This window comes from Camelus ferus, chromosome 5 (assembly GCF_009834535.1).
Source record: "Camelus ferus isolate YT-003-E chromosome 5, BCGSAC_Cfer_1.0, whole genome shotgun sequence".
Taxonomy (NCBI): Eukaryota; Metazoa; Chordata; class Mammalia; order Artiodactyla; family Camelidae; genus Camelus; species Camelus ferus.
Genome location: NC_045700.1, coordinates 79,064,330 through 79,085,409, shown reverse-complemented (window position 1 = coordinate 79,085,409; position 21,080 = coordinate 79,064,330). Strand labels below are relative to the sequence as shown.

At 44.4% G+C, this 21,080-nt stretch overlaps 1 long non-coding RNA gene across 1 annotated transcript in view; it reads right to left on the bottom strand.

The window, feature by feature from the left end:
* Positions 1–20,870, bottom strand: part of LOC116663765 — a 43,158-nt gene extending 22,288 nt beyond the window's left edge. Inside the window, exon 1 of the long non-coding RNA XR_004320089.1 lies at positions 20,653–20,870. This is a non-coding gene — a long non-coding RNA (uncharacterized LOC116663765). The remainder of the gene's footprint in view (positions 1–20,652) is intronic.
* Positions 20,871–21,080: the final 210 nt, after the last annotated feature.

Here is a 21,080-nt window from a genome sequence, read left to right as displayed (position 1 = left end):
CTCTGTGCATGACTGGATCCTAACCTCCTCTTCGTATAATGATACCAGGTAGATTGGGTTAGGGCTCACTCTAATGACCTCATTGTACCTTAATGATTTGTATAAAGACTAGCTCCAAATACAGTCACATTCTGAGGTCCTGGGGGTTCAGACTTCAGCATATGAATTTGAGGGAAACAGCCCATATCAGGGCTGATGACTCCTGCTGACCTATCTTATCATCCAGGAGTCTCTTGTCACCTCTCTTCACTGACTCTGCTACCCTCTCTCCTCTTTCCAACATGCTGGACATCCAGCCAGGGTTTTCGGACCGCCCCACTGCCAGCATCTTTTTTTTTTTAATTGAGATAGAGTTGATGTACAATATTATATAAGTTTCAGGTGTCCAACAAAGTGATTCACAATTTTTAAAGTTTATATTCTGTTTATAGTTATCATAAAATATTGGCTATGCCTGCACCTTCTTGATCCTTCCTGGCATCAACTCCTGCTTTCTCCAGCCAGCCTACGGAGGACCATCCGTCCTCCTCACCCCAGCTCAGCCCTGCTCGCTCCCTTTGAGTCCACACTCATCTTTGGATTCTCCACTTAGGAGTCAGACTAAAACTCTGCAGCTTCGCCCAGCTCAGACTAACTACTCATGGACAGCACATGCAAGACACTTCCTCCATCTCAGTCTAGCCACTGAATGCCCACAATCCTGTGTCCTGTATTCCTTCTTGAGGTGCGTCGGCAGTGAGTGTGTTTGTGGCATTCCCCTGCCCCTTCCTCTCTCTGCAGTTCTCATCATTTTCAGGTCATAGATTGTATCAGTAAACATCCAATCAAGAGAGCAGAAAGCTCTCTAGACACTTAACCAGAGGAAATTTAATATAGGGAATTGTTTACAAGGGGGATGGGAGAGCTGAGGAGTCAGGCAGGGCATGGTGAGGACGGCTCATGTGAGTAAGGGTGACGCCCTTACTCACATGAGATGGACGAGCAGCAAGACAGAAAGCATTGGGTCCACTGCTCCCTGGAACCACCACACTAGCTCTGAACTATATGAGCCCAGGCTGTTAAGTGGAAGAAAACTAACCTCCTGTTGTGTTGAAGCCACTGTTGCTTGGAATCTCTGTTAGGGTAGCCAAGCTCATATCCAGCAAATGCATCTCTTTTTATATTATCTCTTTGGAGGCAGTTTGTAGAGACAGGCCCTCTTCCTTCCCCGAGGAGAAAAACAGACCTGTAGCCTTGGCCTTGCCATCTGAAATGCATTAGACACATTCATTATGCTCAAATGAGTGCTGGAACTTGGGTGGCCAGTTGCCTCAGTTTATGCAGGTATAGGGGGTTTTGTAGAGGTGGAATTTTCAGTGCTTAATTGGGGAGAGGCCCAGGCACACCAGGGTACGTTGCTCACCCCACCTTCTCCTCGTGCTTGCAGCACCTCTCAGAGTTGCAACCCCATCCTCCCCTCCCATGCCCAGGTCCAAACCGCAGTGCAGGTCACCACCCTCACTGAACCTGGTTGCCTCCCAGTGTCTCTTTGAACAAGACGCGGCAAGTTCTTCCGTGTCCACTGCTTCATTCCTGAGGAGAATAAACACCTTTCTGGACTCAGCCTGCCGAGCAGAATCATCAGAGCCCTTCCAGCAGCCTTGGCCCTTTGCACCTGAGACATTTTCCAAAATAAACTCAGTTTCTCTGGATCTGAGGTTCATGTCGCATTCCTTGCTTCTAGGAATTTTCCTGACCACACGTTGTGTCTCTGGTCTCGCCTCAAGTAGGTGATGATGGGGTTCTCCCACCACACAGTCGTTGCTGAGCTGAGCTGCTCATCCTCTTGGAAGCGGAGCCTCTCCGTGAGGGTGTCCTTCTCAGCAGGGACCTTCTCTCTTCCTGCTGTCAGCTGAGGAGTAGCTTGCTGGACTGGAGACAGCGATGGATTGAGTTCAGACCTTTGTGTTTGGAAGCCTGCCTCTGCCTCTGTTCTCTCTATAATATTGGGCAGGTTGCCTTGCCTTGCAGAGTCCCAGTTTTCCCGTCTGTATAATGGAGTGGAATTGTAGGCTGAAAAATTACCCCCAAAAGACATCCACATCCTAAACCCTGCAATCTGTAAATGCTACTTCATTTCAAAAAGAGGTCTTTGCAGATGTAATTAAGAACCCTAAAGTGAGGAAATAATCCTGGATTATCCAGGTGGGTCCTAAATGCCATCACAAATGTCCTTAGGAGAGCAAGGTAGAGGGAAATTTCAGACAGAAGGGGAGGGGGCAATGTGACCATGGAGGCAAAGATGAAAATGATGCAGCCACAAGTCAAGGAATGCTGACAGCCACCAGAGTCCATAAAAAGATAAGGAACAGATTCTCCCCTAGAGCCTCCCGAGGGAGCATGCCCTGATGTTAAGGGCTGAACTATGTGTGACCCCTCGAAATTCATATGTTGAAGTCTCAACCCCCAGTGCCTCAGGATATAGCCATATTTGGAAATCAGGTTTTTAAAGAGGTGGTTGAGTTAAAATGAGGCTTTTAGGTTGGGGCCCTAATCCAATAGGATTGGTATCTTTATAAGAGGAAAGGACACCAGGGGACTTACACATACATGGAGGGAGGACCATGTGAGGACCCAGTAAGAGGGCTGCCACCTGCAAGTCAGACAGAGAGGCTCAGGAGAAACCAACCCTTCTGGTATCTTGATCTGGACTTCCAGCCTCCAAACTGTGAGAAAATAAATGCCTGTCATTTAAGCCACCCACTGTGTGGTACTTTGTCATGGCAGCCCCAGGAAGTTAACACAGGTCGTGATACCTAGCTCATAGTCTTGTTCTAAGATCAAAGCAATCGCGAGGTGTGCCTGCAGGGCTGTGGGGAAGTACTCTGCCTCTTACTCCGTCTCAGGGGTGTCTGAGCTCTTCTCTCATGGAGACGTGTCTACATGTTCATTCCTCTGCCCAAGCAGAAGTAAAAAAAAAAAAAAAAAGCACAAGCCATAATGGCTTTTTCTTTTTCATCTTCTCTCCTTTTTTTTTTTTTTTTTTTTTTGGTGCCTGTTTCCCAGCTTACCACTCCATCTTCCTTCAGTGAACCCCATCATCTACCAGGGCTCCATGAATAGCTAATAACTGCCTGTTAACATATCTGTCTCATCACCACTTAACAGCAATGACAACAGCTAATATGTATAGTCAGGCATTGTGCCAAGTGCTTTTTCTAAGTTACATCATTTAGCTCTCTGAGTGTCCCTTTAATATGGGTGCTTTTATTGTTCCAACTTGACAGGGAAACCGAGGCGCAGAGAGGTGAAAGAGTCTGCCCAAGGAAGTGGCAGAGCTGGGAGGCAAACCCAGGCTGTCGATGCCCAAGCCCACACCCTTGCCCCTGCTAAACCGCGGGAGGGCAGGGATCCACCCTATCTCAGTTACCTTTAACCCTGCACTGTGTGCTTGGCACAGAGTTTAAATTCAGTGAAGCCTGGCTGGCTGAATGATGAACGAATGAGTGACACTTTCCATATGCCAAAGAAAAGCCAGGAAGATGCTCTCCAGGACGTTGCTTTGTCCAGCTTCTCTTTAGCTTGGCTCTGCCTCTATTGCCTCGACAGCAGCCCCCACCACCCCGTCCTGAGAGGACCGTGCCCACATCACACTGTCTCTGCTTTTAGCCTCTTTCACCCTGGAGCTGAGAGCACCTGAGCTGAAGCGTCAGCCCCTGCCGCCCCCCCCCCATCACTCAGTGGTGGTCTTGTCTCCTCCTCCCAATGGCCACTACTCACCCATGTGGACAGAGAGGCTGGAATTCTCAAAGCCTGATGAGGGAAGTCTGGATGCAAGAGGATTATGGAAGTTGTGAGGGGCCCTTTACACTTGCCTAAAGCCACAGAAAACTGGGTGTTATTTTTGACTTCAAACCTGGTCTTCTTTCCAACGTACCAAGACAGTAAGGAGAGAAGATGCGGTATCAGAACTCGGTTTCAATCCTTACCAGCTGTGTATTGCTAGGTAAATTATATACATTCCCTAACCTTGAGCTCCTTGGCCTACAAAATGGGAGATAGGACTATTTACTGTCTGTCTTTACAGTTAGTGCTGGCTCCAGCAATCACCTAGCCAGGCTCTCCTGGGCCGAGGTCACTGAGACAATCCCGGGAGAGAGGACCCAATTCCAGAACTACATATTTCAGTAATTGACCAGTCTAGACCTCCACCAGTCTCACTCCTGGTGGTCCAGGCCCTTTGGGGGAGCAGGCTAGTTTCCTATTAATAACGGGGAAGTGCCTCAGAAACTTTGATTCTAGGTCAGTGCTTTCTGCATCTGTCTCCAAATGAGACCCAGAAAAATGCAGGAAAAGTAGCAGCTCACCTGAATAATTCCGTCCCTGAGTAAAACCCCATGACATCTCTTTGGAGTCAAGAAAATATTTACTTGTCAATTGTGTCCTAACTTACTCAGTTGTCCCTCCTTTGTGATGAATGCCTAATCACTATGGAAAATAATCTCTTTTCTAAACTATGTATGTCATGACTTAACCCATACCAGAAACATGCTCCGATGTCTCATCTCTTCTAAACATTTTAACACACATGTGAATGAAAGAAAACAATGCTTTCAATAGAGATCTGCAGTCATGTGTTCATTGAACACAAAGAAGGCCAGCCCTGATGTCATCATTGTAAACCCCTAGAGCAGACTTTCTCAACAGCGCTTTTAGCATTTTGGACCAGATAATTCTTTGTTTGGGAGGCTGTCCTGTGCATCGCAGGATGTTTAGCAGCATCCCTGGCCTCTACCCAGGAGATGTTAGTAGCACTTCTCTTCCATCATGACAATAAGAAATGCTGCAGATGTTGACAAATGTGCACTGGGGGGAAAAACCATCCCCAGATGAGAACCACTGTCCTGGAGAAAGAGACCAGGCCTGGGAGACTCTCTTCGCCCTATCCCACCTGCAACTAAATACTTTACAGACGTGCTTTTTGATAACGCTGATGAATTAAATGTAGGCATAAGAGTTGGTTGAACAAGGAGAAAAAAATATATATATATATTTTACACTCTGAATATACAAAATGTGCACATCTTAAAAGACTGTTTACTAAGCTGGCTTCTGGATCATGATGCACAGCGGATTCTTCCTGGGATTCCAATATTTAGCTAGGCAGCTGTGACGACACTGCAAAGTAGACCGTTTGTGACTTCATGTACTTTTCTTTAAAAATGGCTGCTCTCCCAGATGTGTCCTCTCCCAGTGAAGTGTTTGTTCTTATTCAGTTTCTCTACAGAAAAAAAAAGTTTACACTGTAGAAATTCCTCAGCAACTTGTCAAAATTTGTAGAGAATGTGTTGAAGCTACAAAGCATATAAAAATGGCGTGCAAAGCTTGGGGAAGGACGGGAAGATGCCAGGCTCACTCTGGACAGAAGGCAGACCTCGACACTCGATAGGCTGATGCTGGAAGCCATATTTTGCACTATGCTGTGCTTGAACCTCCTGGCAGTTGAGAGTGAGTCCTTGGAATAACTGGTTTATTAGAAAGAAGCTTGGACTACCTGTTCCTGTCCCTTTTGGCTCCAATATTCTAGGATCTGACAATTGTCTTATGTGGTAGATTGTTACCATGAGGCTCCTAATGAATCATGCCTCCCTTGGGCTCACTCCTCTTTGCTGGGTCACTTTACAGGTGCTTCCACCAGGAGGTAGAGTCAATTTTCCCACTCTTTGGACCTGGGATTGGCCTTAAGACTTTCACTGAACAATAGAACACAGAGGAAGAAATCCTATGAGATCGTCAGGGTTAGTCCTTAAGAGGCCTTGCAGGTTTTGCTTTCACTCCCTTGGAACGCTGCCAGGGGCATGTAAGAGCACAGACCAGTCTCCTTAAGGATTAAAGACCACGTGGAGAGAGAGATCCAGCTTTTTCTGTTGTTGCAGCCAAGCCCAGGGGTTTGCAGACTCACTTAACGTGGAAGAGCCCTATGAAGACCCACCTAGTAAACCCACAGAACTGTGAGAACTAGTAAATGGGGCTAACTTTAAGCCACTGCATTTTAGAGTGGTTCGTCACACAGCAATAGATAACTGAGCACCTTATCAAAAGATTGCTTTTAAGAAGCACCATATGAGCAATCTGCAACATGTGCAGCACATTACAGTAAGACCCTCCTCCTATTGCTGGAGCTTTTCTCCCAAACTAGAACAGACATTCAGGCTATTTCCTTTTTCGCTGTTTCAGGGGCCTTCCTCAGGAAGGAAGATTCCTTCCCTGACAGCACGACCAACAGCGTGTGGACGAAGAACAGCAGCAGGCGTAATCAGTTTTCACTAAGAAATTTACTTTCGCTTGGTCTTTCTCTGCTTCCCGTTGTTTCCTCTGTGTTTCATCTCTAATTTCTGTTCAAAGAAGTTTAGAATAAAATTGTTCTAACACATCCTGTTTCCTACAGATCAACAAAAGGAAACAGATAAAGGCCATAAAGACTTTCTGAGTTATTCATTAACTGATGGCCCATCTTCAGCCCAACAGACAGGGCATCAGAGGGCCGTCGTGTACAACATTGGCATAGTTCCTGATGGCATTACTTTTTCTTCATAGCACATAATAGAACTCAACTTCAGAAATCAGAGTAGAAGAGATTCTCTTATGAGTAGCACAATCTCCAATCCCAAAGATACTTGAAAAGACTGTATATGGTAGGGCCCTCCCTACTGAATTGTCATCTGAATGGCTATTAGGGACAATGGATGTATAGTTTCTTGCCATAGCAAATTGCAGGGCTCACACAATCCCACTGCCATTGACCTGGTTTTATTCCCCCTGACTTGATGCAGTCCTAGGAAGAAGTTGAATTTGATGATTATCTTTGCTGGAGGGAGAAATTTAGCATCAGTGGAGGTCATTGGCATTTGGTAGGTACCCACTTGATCTCTGATCAGTCATATGTAATTCTCCCACTTAGAGATGCACTTTGCAGTTCTTTCTCCAAGCTCAGTTTTGAACATGTTGAGATGTCTGTTATTTATCCAAGTGGAGATACTGAGTAGGAAGTGAGATTTACAAGTCAAGAGTTCTGGAGAGAAGACTGGGCTAGAGATAAAAATTGAGGGATCAGTCATCAGCATATTGAGGGCCTACTGAGTGTTCAGTGCAACAACACAGCATGGTGAAGCAGTCAGAATACGCTCTGGAGCGGGCTCTGTCTATGTAACTGGTGACCATGAACATGACCCTTTCCTTGTCTTGAGACCCCATCCCCCCACTGGTAGGACAAAGGGGTGAAATGAGACAATCTCTAAGGTTCCTTCGCGAAAGATGTTTGTGATTTTAGGATTTTAATTGCTAAAGTGTTCCCTACCCTCAAAGAGCTTACTCTCCTGCCAAGATGAGCAGATTGAAAAGCCAGTTAGTCGTGGAACCACAAGGACAAAAAGCAGGAGTCTTCTGCCCTGAAGTCAGCCTAGCAGTAGGAACAACAGCATTATTTTACATGGGAATAGTCCAGAAGACTTCTTCGAGGACCAGGGTGGAGGAGGGGGAATGATGTGGAAGTTTAGGAAGCTCTGGTTTGGAGGAAAAGGAGGAGGCTCTTGCACATTTTGGAAATGGAATGAATGAAGGCACAGAGAAGCAGAAGGGCATGTCATTCAAAAGGGTTTTACTGAAGAGAATTGAAAAAAAAAAAGACTTATTTACAAGAGATATGGGCAAAGTTCAGGGAACCATGAAGAGATGGTGAAACACTCAGGGCTTAGCAGCAGTGATGAAGCGGTGGCTCACTGCTGGGCTCAGGGGAGCAAACGCTGTTCCCAGAGCCTGGGCAGAGCTAGAGGGGTGGAAGGGTGCTGTCTGACAGGAGGGACAGCCACAGAGGGTGGTAAGGCAGAGAGGGGGCAGGTATGGAGAGGGGGTGCAGAAAAGGGAACCTCCTGCACTGCTGGTGGGAATGTAAATTGGTGCAGGCACTATGGAAAATAGTATGGAGGTTCCTTAAAAAACTAAAAATAGAATTGTCATATGATCCAGCAATCTCACTCCTGGGCATACATCCAGAGAAAACTCTAATTCAAAAAGATACATGCACCCCAGTGTTTATAGCAGCACTATTCACAATAGCCAAGACATGGAAGCAACCTAAATGTCCATCAATAGATGAATGTATAAAGATGTGTGTGTGTGTGTGTGTGTGTGTTTGTGTGTGTGTTTGTGTGTGTGTGTATAATGGAATATTACTCACATAAAAAAGAATGAAATAATACCATTTGCAGCAACATGTATGGACCTAGAGATTATCATACTAAGTGAAGTAAGTCAGACAGAGAAAGGCAAATAGCAAATGATGTCACTTGTATGTGGAATCTAAAAAATGATACAAATGAACTTATTTACAAAATAGAAACAGACTCACAGACATAGAAAACAAATTTACGGTTACCAAAGGGGAAAGGGGGTGGGGGAGGGATAAATTAGGAGTTTGGGGTTAGCAGATACACATTAGTATATATAAAATAGATAAACAAAAAGGTCCTAAAAATAAATACATTTTTTAAAAGAAAAAAAATTTTTAAGGAAAAAAAAAGGGGAATTGGGGGAGTATAGCTCAGTGGTAGAGTGTGTGCTTAGCACGCCCAAGACCTTGGGTTCAATCCCCAGGACCTCCATTTAAAAAATAAATAAGTAAGTAAATAAACCTAATTACCCCCCCCCCAAAAAAAGGTCCTACTGTCTAGCACAAGGAGCTATATTCCACATCCTGTAATAAACCATAATGGAAAAGAATATGAAAAAGAATATATGTATGTATGTATATGTTATGAACCACTTTGCTGTACACAAAAAACTAACACAACATTGTAAATCAACTATACTTTATTTAATTAATTAAATAGAAAGAAAAGAAGCAGGGTAATAAATAATTCATCTTCTCTCTCTCCTCCCACTTTTTGATCTCTACCCAGTGCCTCCCACTGGACAACCCAACCAGAAGGCCCAGGCAATGGGATCTGGGTGATGTGGTCTTTAGAGGTCAGCATCCCAAGAATGCGTGGAGCAGAACAGACAGGGGCAGATGATGAGTCTGGTGGAGGGTGGGGCAAATGAAGAATAATCAGCACACAAGGGATATAGAGAAGAAAAGTTCAGTATGAACTCTTTCCAAGAAGGCTTACTTTCCCTCTGTCCAAATGTAAAAGTTGCTCTGAGTCTCAGTATTCCTGATTGTGAAATGGGCCATGCCTACGTCCTGGGTGGTAACGAGAAGCCTATGATACGCCAAGTGGAAGGACCAAGCACAGGGCCTGGTTCGCATTGGAGGCTCCGTGTATGTTAGCTCCTTTACTCTTCCCTGCACACGCCTTAATGGCCCTTTGACCAGATTACCTCTCCAGGTCTGATGCTCCAAGTGACCTAAGAAGTTGCATATCTGTTTCCCTCTATCCATTCATTCGTTCATTCGATAGGTGTATATTTACTGAGCATCAAGTGTGATTGCTGTAGATACCACAGTGGATAATGCAGATGTGTTCCTTGCCCCTTTTCCACCCTTCCTCACACATCTGTCCCCATCTCTCTGATTTGGGTCCCTGGTGTTTCTCTCCTGATTCGCACTGATTTTGTACCTTCAACATCTCCCTATCACCACCTCTGACAGAACTGTGAGAACGATCCTGGTTTTCACCTGGAGAAGCTGCTATTTAACTTTTCCAGGGACTCTGAGCCCAACGAGCACAGGAAGACAGATAAGTAGTTGGCTTCATTCTAACCATGAGTCTGTGCCGGAATCAGCTGCACAGCCATGCAACAGAGAGAGAAGGACCCACCAAGAGAGACAGAGATGGAAAGTTACTGGGAGCCCAGAGCCCTTCTGAACTGTCATCGGAACACCACAAGCTTGGGGGCACGGGAGTGTCCAGAGGTCACCAGATTCAGAGAAACTCTGAGCTGAGCCTCATCCCCAGCCCTTTGTGGCGCTGTGCGTTGCCTTGCAATTCTAGCAATCTGTGATTCTGTTCAAGGTTCCACCCTCCCTCCAGGACCCTGTATTTAATCTATAACATGAAGAGTTTGGATCAGATGACTTCTGAGTCCCCCTAGAAGAGTCTAGCTCAGGTATTTTGAGTCTGTGGGTGTGGGAAGGCTGCGAACTTTAGAGTTGAATTGATGGTTTTGGATATTCTGGTGGCTTCAATCGTTTTCAGGAAGGTTGAAGATTCTGCAGTCTGGGTAATTCTCCTTCTGAGCTACCACCCAATCTATCCTGGAAAAGAGCCTACACAATTATCCTTCTACCCGGGGGCTTCGGGTAGGCGTCCAGATATGCAATCACTGCAAAGAGAGCATGAATCAGAGCACAAGAGCTAATTGGTACATTGGCGTCCATCGGAGCCCAAGGCCTGGCCTGGTCCCTAAAGGGTATGACTGCTCTAGAGGTTTAGTCACTTTGGCTATCAAAAGAACTAAACCGCACCTGATGAGAAGCTGAACCTGGAGAATATTAATAAATAATCACAACGATAATCACTCTTTATTGAATGTTTACAATGCGCCAGACTCTATGTCAAGCACTCAGCAAGAACCTCGTTTAATCTTTACAACCCTCTTGGGTGGGTATTATTATTCTCCCCAAGATACAGATGGCAGACTGAAGTTTAAAGGCTTAAGTAACTTGCCCCAAGTCCCTCGGCTATTAAGGGAAGGATCTGGATCTGGGACTGAAACCCAGGTCTGTCTGACTCTGAGATCCCCGAGTAAGCACCCGCTATGCTCTCAGGGCCCCAGTGGACTTTGGAAAAAGCTTTAGTTCATCATATCTGCCTCTGAGGGACTGCTCAGTAGGATCACAATGTTCCCAATTTAAAGACCTTTGGGATAAACTTTGCAGATTTTCTGCATTCATAACCCCATCTCTGGCTGTGTTTTGTTAATGTCTCAGCCACCCCTCCTTCCTCTGTTTCCAAAAGTCCCCGGGCCACGTTAATACGCCTGTATACAAACTCCTTGGCTTTACATTCTCTAGTTGTTTCATTTGGTGCCCTGTCTAAATTCTTTGGGAGGCTGTAGGAGGAGGAGACAGCAATTTGGGCTGAAGGGCAAAGACCAGGCAGAGGGATATCCAAAAATGTGATACACAAGCTCTTTTTGCTACCCAGAGGTTACAGAAATTATGAACGTAGACCTGGGTTCCAGTGGTAGCTCTGAAGCATCATCCAAGTTACCTCCCCTCTCTGAGCCTTAGCTCCCTTGTCTGTACAATGAGGTAGGAAGAAGTCTATCCAAGGTTATTATTAGCACTCCTGGGGATCATGCATCTCCAGGCTTTAGCACAGTGCCTGCCACACAGTAAATGCTCCAAACTGGATTGCTGCTATTTGTAGAATCCTCTCATTGGCTGTCAGCTTAGTTCCTTCTCACTTATGTCATGCTGGGTGAAGTGGTGCCTCATCCTTTCTGATAGGTTCAAAAGCGTGCCTGCCTCTGGAACTCTCTTCAGACATTGTTCCCCTTCCCATTCTGTGAGCAGGAATAGGTCCCGTGGCCTTGAGAAGAAGCATGAATGACAAAGCACTATTGACTCTGCACCAGCTGTGTACAAAGCACCAAATTAGGCATGGAGGAACTGCCTAATTATGGAGGAGAGCATCCACAGAGGGTTGAAGAGATAACACCAATACTCTTGAAAGTGCTAGGTAATAAGCATACAAGACGGTACATAACTCAGCGCTACGCTGGTACAGAGGACAAATGCTAAAGTTGCTTAAGACTCACTAATGGCTCATTCAAATCCCTGCAGATCTTTATCAGAGGCTCTAGGGAAGTCAGGAATCTCATACTTGGTTGAAACACAAATAACCTATGAGAGCCAGGACCATACTGCTGGCACTCTGTGAGGGTGTCCTTGCACGTGCAGCGGCAGTGATTTGTGTGTGGGCTGCTGTTTCCATTCCCAGAGGGCAGAGCTCATGTTTGGGCTCGTAGGGTGTTTCCCACTCAATAAACAAAATGTGGCCACAACAGGATTAGGGCAAAACGGTGAAGGGAAAGATCACTGAACTAGAGGTCAGGGGACCAAGGTCCTCATTCCATCGTGACCACTATCTCCTTGTATGACCTTGAACAAGTCCCTTGCCCTTCTATTTATAAAATCAGAGAGGTAGCCAGAAAGGGATTTTTGAATTGTGTTCCATGTTACCCTAGGGTTTCTAGAAATTCTGGAGCTTCAAGGGCACCAGTGGGTTAAGAGGACAAGTGAGTGGCGATTTGGGATTCTCTGTCATTCTCCTTTTACCTTTCCCTAACTTCAACCAGAACAGCCCCCATTTACATCTTTTTGCACACTGAGGTTCTGTGGCAGCTTTCTTGGAAAATCACCTAACGTGTCTCCCTCCACCATATTCCTTTTCCATACATGTTAGCTGAGGCCTAGAGAGGTAAAGTAACTTGACCAAGGGCATCCAGTGAGTGGCAGAGATGGTACTAAAGTCTCTTTTCTGATGATGTTGACAGTTAATGGCTGTCCAGGGATAAATGTCACTCCCCATATCCTGTAGATTTGGAACATGTATGGCTCCTAAATTCTGAAAAGGGACAACCTGAAAGTAGGGCAGTGACTAGGGACTGGGGATCCATCAGAAAAGACACTTGAGTGCCAGCTCTGACAAAGTCCACCTGAAGCTCAGACAACGCCCAGTGGAGAAGCGGACACAGGATTGGGTCCTTGATGACTCCACTCCCTATTGACAAAGAAGGGGACCCAAGCCAAAGCAAAGAGACTCATTGGTCACTCTGAGGCCTTTCTAGAGTGCTCATCAACTTCTCCACCCTCTAGCTTCTTAGCTCTTGCCCCAGAAGTCAATATGGCATGCAACCAAAGTTTCTTTATCCTTACTTTTTGTAATTAATAGACATTATTTTTTAAAAGAAAAAATGAGCAGGAAGTACAGAGAGCTCCCATCCACCCCCTCTGCACTCTTGAATTTGTGTCCTACACTTGTCATAATTGATGAACCAATACTGACACATTATCATTAACTACAGCCCAGAGTTTACATTAGAGTTCACTCTTTGGGTGACATAGTCTATGAGTTTTGACAAGTGTGCAATATCACATATCCATCATTACAGTATCATACAGAATAGTTTCACTGCCCTGAAAATCCCCTGTGCTGCTCCAATGGATCCCTCTTTTCTCTCCCTATCCCCAAACTTCAAGTAACCACCAATCTTTCTACTGACTCTATAGTTTTGCCTTTTCAAGACGTCATATATTTGGAATCATACAGCATGTAGCCTTGTCAGACTTCCTTCTTTCACTAAGCAATATGCATTTCAATTTCCTCTGTCAACCAAAAAATAATAATGCAAGAGGCTGCAGATGAGAAAAGTGTTTATTTGGGGATCTTAAGAATTGCAATTCGAGAAACACAGATTCAGGTAACCGTAACCCCAAAGGAGTGTTTCAGGAAAGGGACAGAGTCAGGGTCTTATAAAGACAAAAAGCTATGAAGTTGTTAAAAGTTGCCTGGCAAGAATTGTGATTGATGAGTCAGAAAACATTCATCCTTAAGGACTCGTGAGCTGTTTTAGGGTCGGGGTCTGATAAATAGACAGTCACAAGTTATTTTAGGGTGAGTGTCCGATAAGTATCTTGAGTTTTTGGCAGGTGTTCTGGATGACTTCACCAGGTCAAAATGTCAGATTCCAACCAGACTGAGACGTGTGTAAGTCACACTTCCTTAATGGACAGCTAGCTCCAATTTGGGGAGCTCTCTAAGCAGTACCGAGTCCATTTTAATTTTCCTTTCACACCTCCATGTCTTTTCATGGTTTGATAGCTCATTTCTTTTTATCACGGAATAATATACCATTATATGTATGTATGATGTGCCACAGTTTATTTATCTATTTACCTATTGAAGGACATCCTCACCACTTTAAATTCTGGTAATATGAATAAGGCTGTTATAAACATTCACGTGCAGGGTTTTGTATGAACGTTAAGTTTCCTACTCTTTTGGGTAAATACCTAGGATTGTGACTGTCAGATCATATGCTAAAAGACTATGTTTATTTTTGTAAGAAATTACAAAACTGTCTTCCAAATTGGCTGTACCATTTTGCATTCCCACTGTCACAGTATTTTAATTTGCTATTAAATGTTGTTCCAAGAAAAAATTTTAAACTCTAAATTATTAGCATGAATTTTACTGTTCATTTTTATATTGTGCAATGCCAGTTTTAAATGCAACTATAAAAACATTCACTCGTCTACAGAATCACCAAAATTACACAATTTGTATTTTGTAGCTTGTATGTGCATATCTATTTCATTCCCACCAAAAGAGTGGGAACACTGCACAGAACTGACTCAGGTGGTTTTGATATGTGCACCTCCTACCAAAACTCTCTACCTTCAATGTAATAAGTGAGGAAGGATTCAAAGAACAAGGAACTACGCATTCCCCTGCCCTTTTCCTTCTCTCATCACTGGTTGGCTTACATAGGGAAGTAGCAAGACTAAGAAAGGTTCCTTGGTTGTTCTGTTCCTTAGAACATCATTGCCTTCTTTCTGCCTTTAAAGCAAGCTGATTTGAATGGAAAGCATAGTTTTTCAGGGCAGTCAGTCCCCTACTTAGTCAGCTGTTGTCACATTAATACGGAACAGGAGTAGGGAATTCTGGTGTTCAGTGAGACTCAAAGTACCCAGCTTTCATAACACATTTACCTTATACTCATTTTGAGTCTCACTGAACTGCCATGCCTGATGTCCACTGGAATTCCATGGTCCTGGGGCATCCCCAATCCTCCTGGGCCAGCTGTGTCCTCATGTCACAGGTGAGATAAAAGCTCCCAAGTGGGTGAGGGTGTGAGTTGAGTGGTACCCAGCTCATCTCCTCATTTCCCTGGGGTCAGCCTTAGCTTAATTCATTCACATTCCTTGGCAGACTGTGCATCATTCTTTTTGGGGGTTTCCTGGGCAAATGCTTAGAACTTTCCATTTGTCAACAACAAGACAAAGGGCTAAAGGCCAGGGAGAATTACCAACCTGTAAGAGAAATCAAGATTTTCAGGGACACCCCCTCTGCCCAGAGCATTCCCTTATTTGGCCCAAACCACAGTTTTACCAAACAAGGTCCACCAAATGAGACCCAGAAACAGGGAGGGAAAGGAAGTAGGGTAATTTATGTCATTTCCATCAGAAAATGTTAACACCACTACACACAGAATGGTTAATCCAGAATGAAACAGCGAGCACTTGCTCAAAATCGATTTAACGCTTTTCTCAAAGCACCTCGGATTGTTGCAAAACCTCTCTGTGCAATTTAAAAAAAAAAAAAGAAGAAGAAGAAGACTAAAGAAAGAAAAGGAAAAACAAAACAGAAAAGCAGCAGTTTGGAGCTGGGAACAAAGAGTCCCAGAATAGTTTCATTTCCACACTACCGTCACAGCAAAACAATCCTTCGGAAAATGCTTTTTAGTTAACAAGTCTATTTACTTGTCTCCCTGGGTCCTTGTGACAATGCAAGAGTTCCTTGCAGGACTTTGACACCAAGTCCAAATCCTCTGCGTGCTTTTGAGGTCATCCTCAATCTCAGTCTCTTCCTTTACTGCAGTCTGTCTCACATTAGTGGGTCCCAAGTTACACAGGCTCCACTCAGAGGACACCACTTCTAGGGAACACACATGGTCGTGGCTTCTCACGGGCACTCTGGACTACAGTGGATCCCACTTGGTCTTTTCTCTCTGATTTGTTTTATAAAGTTTGCCTTCCGTGTTCTGCAGTTTTGCTATGGTGTATCTTAAAGAATATTTGGTTTTGTTTGTCCAGTTTGAGCTTTGTTGTGATGCCTGAATCTAAACATTCCCACCTTTCATCAATTCTCAGGCATCTTCCCTTCAAATGTGCTCACCCCAATCTCTGTTTTCTCTGCTGGAACTTCTGTTAGTTATACAGGAGACTTTCTCATTTTCTCTTCCATGTCTCCTAATATCTACTTCATAGTTTCCATCTCTGGGATCCACCTGGATAATTTCCTAGATTTACCTCCAACTTCAATAATTCTTTCTTCAGCTGTGTCTAATCTACTATTTAGTTTGTTCATTGAGTTTTACATTTTAACAAGTATTTATTTCTAAGAAAAAGTACTATTTGTTTTATTTTCTGTCTTCCTTATTTTATTCACTTTCTAGATATATATTATGTTTTTGAAGCTTTACTTTATGCTATTAGTCATTTTAACATAGTTTGTGGTCTCCTGTGATGATTTTATAATCTAAGATTCTGGGAGTTCAAGTCTTGTTGTTTGTTAGATCTGTGGACTCTGGCTCATGGGTTTTCCTTGTGTGCTGTGTGATTTTGGATTGTGAGCTCATCTTCGTCAGGTCTTTAATCTGGAGAAACCAGTATCATCAAAGTGTTTGCTTCTCACAGAGTATCATTGGTCCAGACAGAATTTTATGTTATTTCTTAGCCCAGAGGTTTCTAGGTTGTACAAGAACTATTTATTCAAACCCCAAACCCACTAAAGGCTTATGCCAGTGATTTTGAATTCTTAAGGGAGACATTTTCCCCTCCTGACCTAGAGCTCAGTTCAAGATAAACAAGCTTTCTTCCCTTTTTTTTTTATGCTAGAGATTGCCTATTTCTGGTCTACAATTGTTTAAAGGATGTTGTCCTTCCACGGTCTTGGCTTTATGTAGAAGTCTCAGTGCCAACACTCCACCTCCCAGAGGCTCAAGATCTTGTTTCTTGTCCCTGAACAGTATTAAAACCCCTGTGTAAATAAAACCAGTACTAACACCAGTACCACTCCTCCATCCCACGGTAACTGCAAAAGGCAGCCCCTGCCCTTACTTTTCTAGTTTTCAGTTCCCTCTTGGTTTCTGGCTCCTGGAGGTTTTTTGTACACTCAGCCCTGTTAATTACAGGTAGTATTTCTTGCTACACGATGCTAACTGCGCATACATATTGACTCATTTAACTCCAGTAATACCTCTTAAGTATGTACTATTATTACCAGTCTCATTTTCATATAAGGAAATTGAGGCACAGAGAAGTAGAGTAACTTACCCAAAGTCTCATGGCTACTAAGTGAAGAAGCTCAGATTGAAACTTGGGCAAACTGGTTTCAGAGCCTGTAGATCCACTTGTATAAGATCTACCGGAGTCCAGCAGGTATTCTGTGAGAATTATTCCACATACAGAGACGTACTTTGATGTGTCTGTGGAAGAGCATAAGCTCCACGTCCTTCTGTTCCACCATCTTGAACCCCTCCCAAGCATGTGTTCTCTGTCAATACTCTATACTGCTTTCTTATTTTGGATATTTAGGTGTTTTATCGTGGGAAACTATTTAGACTCCATATTGCATTTTCACACTATTTCTCCCCAAAGTAAATGAAGAATATGTGAATAGAGGTGCTTTTTGTCAAACAGACAGGCAGCCTGGTGATTTTTACTAGCTAGTCTCATAATGTTGAAGCCTATATCTTGGGGAAGAAGCCAGAATCCAGGCTCTATCATGGGTACTTCCACTCGCTCAAAGTAAATGACTTAAATTTGGGGAAATTTTAGTCCATCAGAGTCATCAGGGACTTTAAAGACAGTCTTTTCCAAGGCTTGGTCCTCAGACCACCTGTATCAGGATAAATCAAAGACACTTCTTAAAAATGCAGATTTTGAGACCCTACCCCAAACGTACTGAGTCAAGAGTTCCTAGGGTTAGGCTTAGGAATCTGCCTTTTAAAAACAATCTCTCTGTCAGGTTCTAATTCTAAGGTACCCTAGAATTTGAGAAGTACTCAGCATTTGCTTTGGACCCCAACTTGGGTCCATGTTCCTTCTCACGATGTGACCATGACAGGCACATCCCTTACCTTCCTTTTATGATCTGTTACCACACACCTAATGCACAGATGAGGAAGCAAGCCCACAGAAGATGGTCCTCTGCTGGGCTCCCATTGCACCTAGGTTCCTCCTAGCACATCAAGTACCACCTCATGGTATTGTTAATTGTCTTGACTGCTGGTCTATCTTCCCGTATAGGCTGTGAAGGCAGAAAATATTCCTCAGTCAGCTTTGTGTCCCTAATGCAAACCATAGTACCTGACACATGGTAATCATTCACTGTTTGTTGAGTGAATGGATAAACTGACTTGAGTTGCTTGAGAGTCACTTGCTAATCAATGATGCTGTGAGGGCTAGAGCCCAGGTGGTAATTTCTCATGAAACTTTAAATCTTCTGACATTGTCATCCCAGCAGCCATTTTTCTCCCATTCTTTCAGAGGAAGACGGAATTTCCTTTTTTTCTTCTTTTTTTTTGCCAAAAGCAGGTCTGAGGTATGGGACAGCAACTCATTCTTCTCACCCCAATGAATTCCACTGTGAAACAGGGATTGCTATCCAGGTACCTAACTGGGAGGGGAGTGAGGGCAGGATGAAGGCAGATCACTTAGAAGTTGTGATGTGGGAATCATTCAGAAGTGTTGTAGCCCAGACAGTGATGTAAAGGGCTCAGCAGCCTCCAGACAAAACATTCATACTTCTTGGCACTGGGAGGCAGGGAAGCTGGGTTGAGATGCCAGTAAGCTCCCACCTGTCTTCCTCCTCCAAACATGACCCTTTGACTTGCAGGCTTGCCCCCTTGTGCTACAGTTTCAGTGAAGCCTGGCAAGGAGATCCTGTGTTGGGGTAACTAACCCCAATTCCCCATCAACACTCCAGCCCACTAATGTCTCTCCAAGGGACCTCAATCCACATGCCTTTCTTCACATAAGAGTTTGCCCCAAGAACTCAGTCCCAAGTTTAGCCAGTTTGCTTAAGGTTGCTGCTCTGGGAAGAAGAGAAGGAGTTCGCCAAAGACTTTCAGTTTGTTTCTGTGTGAAACGTTCTATTCTAGCTCTTTCTATGTGCTAGGCACTGTCTACATTCCCCTGCAGTTTACTGAGATAAACAGAACTTGGACCCCAACCTGATTGCTCAGATGGAAGACAGACATTCACACACACTTAACACACCCCTTGCCAGGTCATCATTCGGGGGACAGTTTCAGACCTCACCATATCCTGCCTGAACAACTTCTACCCTTTGATGTCTCTGGAGGAGCCAAATCTTGGGTGGTGGTGTTTTAGTGCTCATAGGGCCTACGTGACGAGGGGCACGAGGCTCCAGAGGGTGACCTGCATGCCTCAGTGTCACAGAATCTCAGGTCTCCCCCGAAAGCGTCCCTGCACAGGAATCTAGAAACGGCAAGAATGCTCCTGCCTCCCTCACACGTCTCACTCCTGCTCTGTCTGTCTGCAGTCTCCTCACCTCCCTTGTTTCACCTCTGACTCACACTTGACTGTATCTCTCAGTTTTCACTAATCTAAAAACCTCCTGTGATGCTATTATAGGGGTGTCGTCAGCCAAGAATGGAGAATTTCTCCCACCCCCCACAAAATCTGCAGGGGATTAAGAAGACTTGTGAGTCCCAAGACATTAGGACAGCAAACATCAAGGGGTCTGTCTGCTCAGGAGCCCTGTCCTCTGTCCAGAGACACTTTGTTTATTTCTTTGTTTCTATTTATTTAAGACAAAGGGGAAGGTACTGGGTCAGGTGTAAGCTGAAAATTCTAACATGGAGCTGAGGCATGATGAAGAGACATTACTTATTTCTCTAGGCCCTGATTTCTCTCTCCTTGTCTCTCAACTCTGCTAACTCTGCTTGGCTCCATCTCAGATCTGCTCTCCCTTGGGGTGGTGAGATGGCCACAGCAGCCCAGGCCCTCACCTCACCTCTAGTCCAATTCCAATGGAAGTGCCAGGACTGGTCCTCGCTGGCTCTAGTTGGTCTGGATTGGGTCATATGACTACTCCCAAACCTATTACCATTGTCAGGAGAACGCAGCTCACCCACTGGCCAGACCTGAGCTTCCGGCCACCATCCCCCCAGGGGTGGAGTCAGCTCCATCAGGACCCCACAGAATGGAAGAAAAATGGAAACAGAGAAAATGAATGCTGATGACCAAAAACAGCTAATGTCTGTAACAACTAATATTTTGAGTACCATAAACAATTTACATGCATTATGTTGTTTAGCACATATCTCATAAGATATCTATAACTAATGGTAAGAAAATCCAAATTTTATCCCAACTGATGGAGAAGGTGTGAGAATCCAGCTCTCCCTGCTTTTAGAGCCATTCTTATTCCATTTTGCCTGTAAATCACCCTATCCTACAAACCACTCAATCTTGAAAATCCAGTCTTCTACCACCTCTCTTTCTCCCTTAACCCCACATCCAGTCATCACCAGATTCTGTCATTTCTACCGCCAGCACACACAGTCTCCACTCCATCTCTCCTTGCCCTGCCATCCCGCTGCCTCTGCCCTGGGTGGCCTTCATTGCCTCTCTCCCAAATAAAGACAGTAGCTTTCTAAGGGATCCTGGTGTCCCTACCACAGGGTCCCACACTGATGGGCTCAGACTGGACGCAGTTTATAGACCTGCCTCACTTAGCCTGATTTTTTTTTTTTAACCAACATTTTTAAACTGGTGAAAGATTCCTCAAACATAATTAGTATTTCCAGCTTCTCTTTTAAAAAAAACAGGAAGATCTGGAAAAGTTTTAGGCAAGTTTTAAAAATTTCTCTAAGCTGCAGTTTCCCATCTAAACTGGAGATAATAATACTTACCTGATAAGGTCGCTGAAGTGATGATACGTGGACCCGTACAGAGAAGGTAGTCTCACATGGGCTCTCTGGCCTCCCTGACTATGAAGATACTCTCCTGGATTCCTGTAGCATCTTTCTCTAGGTGCCCAAATGGCTCTCACCTGTGAGAGCCTCATAGCACTCACGTGACGGGGTTAAGAGCAGCTCTGGACACCACTGTGTGAAAAGGAAAAATATGATACTGGGAAACTAGGACTTTTTTCTAATATCACACCATCAGGTAGAACCAGGAATAGTTATTCTGTCTAATATTTTATCCAGGAAACTTTGCCAAGTCATATATTGTAAACATTCGTACAATGTCTGAACAGAAGAGATCCAGGTGGGACAGAAGGAAGAAGAGCTGTTTGTCCTACCTGCAACCAGCCACTGAGGGGAAGTTACACAAC